Source organism: Corvus brachyrhynchos, unplaced genomic scaffold (assembly GCF_000691975.1).
Source record: "Corvus brachyrhynchos isolate BGI_N302 unplaced genomic scaffold, ASM69197v1 scaffold28, whole genome shotgun sequence".
In the NCBI taxonomy this organism is placed as follows: Eukaryota; Metazoa; Chordata; class Aves; order Passeriformes; family Corvidae; genus Corvus; species Corvus brachyrhynchos.
This window is the reverse complement of record NW_008246058.1, coordinates 441,788-447,709: the sequence shown is the minus strand read 5'-3', so window position 1 is coordinate 447,709 and position 5,922 is coordinate 441,788.

Here is a 5,922-nt window from a genome sequence, read left to right as displayed (position 1 = left end):
GCCGTGTAGCCCTGGGAGAGGGGCCCTGAGGGCACAGACACGGGGTTTCCCTGCCCCTGCTCAGCCTCGTTCCCGTTGGTTGGTTTGTGTTCCCTGCGCGGGGAGAAGGACCCTTGGTCCGGTGACTGGGACAGTTCCTGGGCAGAGCTCCGGCCATGCGGCTGGAGAAATAAACATCTCTGAAACAGCTATCAAGAATCTGTCTGTCCGTATATATTTCCTTTCCACGGGACTCCTGGTTTGGTATATGCATGTTGCAGGATCCCCACTGCAACAGCAGATAAATTGCCATGTACTTAGATGTGAGGTAAGATACTGTAGACATGAGATAATCTCTGAAGTGATAAAGCCAAATGATAAAACTTCACATTATAGCCATGTATATAAAAGATGACTGGATGGTATAATCCTTTTAGAACAGTAACTACTAACATACATCTAATCTCTTCAGTAGCAGCCTAATTTGCCCTTCTCCTCCCTGAAGTAATCATGAAAATTACAGTCAGAAAGGCTAAACAGCACAACCACATACTACTCTCATGGAATAAAGAAAGGCAATCAGGATGGATTGTAAAAATGCATCAAGAATGAAAAAAACAACCAAAAAAGACCAAACCCAAAGGGAAATGTAAGTCTATTTCTTATCTGAAAAGACCTAATAAAAGAAGAACAAGAAAGTTTAATATTCCATATTCAAATATTAGTTAAGTGAAGTTGGTTTATTAAATCTATTATTTTTGAAGAAGAAGATAAGAGTCCAACATAGAATAAGAAATAATAAACTAAGGAAATTTTCAGGAAATTAGGAGTGTTCAACACAACAGTATATTCAACACCCAGTAACGAGTGGTGGGTGTCCCTCAAAAGTATAAATTGGGACCAGTACTATTTAATATATTCATCAGTGACATAGTGAGTGGGGTCAAGTGCACCCGCAGCAAGTTTACAAACCACCAAGCTGAGTGGTGCAGTGGATTCACTTAGGGAGGGATCATCCACTGAGGGAAGGGATGGCATCCAGAGGGACCTTGACAGGCCTGAGGAGTGGGACCTTGTGAGCCTCATGAAGTTCAACAAGGCCAGGTGCCAGGTCCTGCACCTGGGTTGGAGCAATCCAAATCCATACTGGAGGATGAAGGGATTGAGACCAACCCTGCAGAGAAGGACTTGAGGATGCTGGTGGATGCAAAATTAGAGATGCATTTACAAGGTTCACTCACAGCCCAGAAAACCAACCATGTCCTGGGCTGCATAAAACAAAGCATGGCCAGCAGGTCAAGAGAGGTGATTCTGCCTCTCTATTCCACTTCTGTGGGAGCCCACCTGGAGTACTGTGTCTGGCTATAGGATCCCTAACATCCCGTTGGAGGATGTTCAGAGGAGACCATGAAGATGCTCAGAGGGGTGGAGCACCTCTCTGGTGAAGACAGGCTGAGAGAGTTGGGTTTGCCCAGCTGGAGGAGAGAAGGCTCCAGGGTGGCCTTATTTTGGCCTTTCAGTATACAAAAGGGGCTTGTAAGAAGGATCAAGAGAGATTTTTACCAAGGCCTGTAGTTACAGGACAACAGGCAGCAGTTTTAAACTGAAAGAGGGCAGGATTAGATTGGACATAAGGATGACATTTTTTATAATGACAATGGTGGGACCCTGGAGCATGTTGTCCAGGAAAATTGTGGATGTCCCACCATCAGAACGGTTCAAGGTCATGTTGAATGGGGCTTTGAGCAACTTGATTTAGTGAAAGATATCCCTGACAGGGGGAATTGGAACTAGGGGATCTTTGAAGGTCTCTTCCAATCCAGATCATTCTGTGATACTAATGTTGATTCCTGCTACGAAAAGCAATTTCTATTTTGAAATTGTCTTCCATGTATAACATATTGAAAACATCAGTCATCAATATTCCACTATAATTAGTAGTAGAGGAGTCTGAGCTAGAAATCAGTGACTGGCTCTGGACACCACATGTAACAAATATTTCTGAAAAATTTGAGTGCAAGAGATACAAAAAAATCCCCAAAACAGGATAGTAAGCAATGTGGTAAGCATGACCTGTGAGAGAATCAGAAAGAAGTGAGATTATGGGAAAGTATACAACTGTCGGGGTTTGACGCTAGCTAAGTGCCAGGCACCTACGAAAAAACATTCACTTATTTTCCCCTGCTATAGCTGAGCAGAGGAGGGGAAATTAAAACCAAAACTTCATGAGTTGAGATAAGGATTAGGGGAAAAACCTTTTAAGGCAAAACAGGTTCAAAACTTAAACACTGTAAAGAGAATTTATTATTAACAGAATTAAAAGTAAAAAGGGTAATGAGAACTAAAGCAAACTTTCAGAACAACTTTTTTTTCCAGTCCCTCCCTCTTTCCACCGACTGCGCAAGGAAACAAAACATGGGGTTTTGGTCAGTATTTCATTTCTTAAAAATCTTTCTTCAGTATATTTAAGGAAAAGAGTTTCTTCTGCTGTGCTGTGGGATCCTTCCCAGGGGAGATAGTTCTTTGTGAACTTTTCTAGTGTGGTTTTAACTTCCACAAGCAACAGTCCCGCCTGAACCTGCTGCAATGTGAAATCCCTCCCACAGGCCAAGCAGTCTTCCCACAACTGCCCAGCGTGGGTCATTTTAGTTCATGGGGTTTAGTCTTTTAAGGATGAGCTGTTGTAGTTTGGAAGCAAAGGCTCTCCATCTCTAAAAGCAAGGGTCATCTCTCTCTGAGTTCCTCACTAGGTTACAGCTTTTCAGCACCCACACACTCCAGCGTGAGTACTCTTCTTCACGGGCTGTGCATGGATCTCTGCACCCCACCATGCACCTCACGAATTATAGGGAAACAGTTTGTTGTATCATAGTCCTCACCACGGCTCGCAGGAGAATCTCAGCTCCGGTGCTTGGGGCACCTCCTCCCTCTCCTTCTTCTCACTGACCTCAGTGCCACCATGTTGGTTTTCCTCATGTGTCCTCGCTTTTCCTCTGACTTGGAAGAAAATTGGTGTCTTCAAGTTGCACTTGAGAGGTTGATCTTGTCCAGGCTCCGCATCGGGGAATTGCTCACCATGTCTCTCACTGCTGCCCACTTGATCCCTGCCGCAGCCCCTGGCAGCCCCTGGTGGGATGGGCCCCAGCAGCCACCTCACCACCCCTTGGGAAAAGAAAAAGGAGAACTTCCTGCAGTTTTTCCTTTCTTAAATATGTCATCACAGAGGATTTACTGTCTTGTCTAATTGGGCTAGTAACCTGCCCATTGTCAGAGCCTTCAGCAGCTGACTCGGTGCCAGACATAGAAGTTTCGAGCAGCTTTTCTTCCACCCCCATAAAAACCAGGCTGTGTTAAACCAACACAACAACAGTCCTCAAATATGCAAAAGACTTGTATTTCATATTCTCTGTGAAAAAACAAGAGGAAATCAGTAATAATTTGTAGCAAGAATGACTTTAGCTACAGAATGGCATGTATAAGGATGGTGATATGGAATGACAAAGCCTGCTGCTGCCTCGATCACTGGATGTCTCTAAAAATGCATCAGACAAGGTCAGAATATCTAAACAAGAAGATTGTCTGAACAGTCACTCAAGGACCAAGCAGTTACAGTTCTGTTGCCCAAATATATTCTCACTGTTTTGTGTGGAGAGAGCAGAGAGGGCAAGAGCTAACAGATGGGCTCTGTTCATGAGAAGCTATAACTGGATCCCATACAGATTATCTGAGTTGTACAAATGGATCATTTTAAAAATGCTCCTATTGCCCTGTTCATAGGGGAGTTAATGTGGAGTTTGTTTGAGACAGCCTCATTATGTGAAAGGCACTAACAAAGGAGGTTGGGTTAGCCAACGTTTGGAGCATCCCTTCAGTTGTGATCCAGAGGCTTTTTCTATAGCACAGGGAACAAGAAAATACCAGGAGTACATTCTTTCTGCAAGTAGGAGTAATTGATTGAAGAAGTTTTCTCATTCAGACTTTTTTAAAGACAGGTTTTCACAGACATCAGTGTAAATTTGGCAACCAGTTGACATTCATTTTCGGCAGAACTGAAAATTTTCTATGGGAATATATTTGTCTTGTTTCAATTAATGGCCACTGGAGAAGGTATATCTTCAGCTAGTATTTCAGCCCCTGTTTTCCCTCCAAGCATTCTGCTCCACCTAAGAGCCAGTGTCTGACTCCTTGCATCTCCTCGGAAGCTTCTGCCAGTTGCCATCTGTTAGCAGATTGCCCTGCCTAGTGCAGCACCCTCCTCACCAGAGCCCATTCCTGATCACCCCTGCCCCAGTCTACCTCTCTTTCAGGTCATTTCCACGCCTTTAAGCACAAACAAACATAAAACACAGCGATCTTTGTCTTGTCTCCCAGCCTTCAGAAACCAGGGATGCAGAAGTGGCTAATTGTGTATGGCATCTTGCTGGACTTGAATGGCATTGAGAAAAAGCAAGTATGATTTAGCTAAAGGCTACGTGGGCATGTCAGCAGTTACAAAACTCCAACTGGACAGCACACGAGTGTGAAATTACTCTTCTTTAAAAAGTGAGGCCCTTGAGGTTTAGCAACACATTCATTAAATGCACTGGTGCCCAGAAGTTATTTTGGTTTCAAGCCTTTGACCAGAATAAGGTCACTCTACATTTGCTTCCCTGTTAAAGGAATTTGTTAATCTTGAAATATTTATGCTGAGCTCTAACAGTGTTGCCTCTTTAGGGGCTGCTTCTTTTGTGACACAGTATTTTTTCTGTGCTTTATTTATATGAGGTAGATGTGTCAGGACAAACCAACTGTGGATCTGGCTGTTTGTACGGGAGAACACATGGGATCAAACCAAATGTCTCTGCCTCTCACATCCCTACAGAAGGCTGCTCCCAATTTTCCACCCATGATATCTTCTACCTAAGACCATGAATAAAATATCTTCCCATGTATTTCCTGGTAGACTGTATATGAAGATTTAAATAAATTATTTTGAACACCTTAAAGAATGTAAAGAAATGCAAGCTGGGTCTACTTTCTAGCATGCATTCACCTGAAACAGAGCATACCTATATTGAGAAAAACACCCTTCAAACTGAAAAAAAAAAAAAATTACAAATGGACATATACATGAATTTGAAGAAGTGAGAAACAGGCTGGACGCAATAAAATCCTGCCTCATTTCCTTAGGAGAGGATAGAAAAAAAACAGTATTGAGATCAGTGACAGCTCCTTGAGGAAGCTGGTGATATATTTTGGAAGGATGTGTGAAAATAGACAATGTAAAAGGCAGTGGAACACAGGTTTCATGAATAAAAAGAGGCATCAAAATCCACTTTTGACACATTCCTTCTAAAGTTCAGTAAGTTTGTGGCTCTCAAATAGCTCAGGAATGGACAATCACACTGACAAGTCTCAAACAGTCCATTTGGAAAACTACTTCAAATCTACTTACTGTGGGGTGAGATCCTGTAGGAACCCAGATCCTCCTGTATGGCAACCTATGGATCATCAAGTAGATCCCCATCAGACCCAGCTACCCTTTTTGTAAAGTATTTATTGCTTTTCTGTTGAAGACTAGTGCAGCAGCTTCACAACTTTAGTTTTCAGTCCTGGCTGAATTAAGGAATTCAGGAATTCAGTGTTTCATACTAAGTAATTTAGCTTCCCTTTTGCCCAAAGCAATGAATATAATAAAATAGACTGGATAAGAGATATGCGCCAAGTTCCACCATGGTTTTGTGACTTGCGGTTACAACTTCCAAGGGCTGGGTAAGGTTTAATCACCAAGTGACACCTTATCACATGAACTCAGCAGTAAGACAGTTGCAGATCTCAGAGGAAAACTTTTAAAAGGTGCTTTAATTCAGATGAAAAGAATGATTTCCTTAATCAAGAGAGGCTGTAGGCATTTCTCCTAATATAATCATCATCAGCTGCCCGATCAGGACACACTTTCCTGGA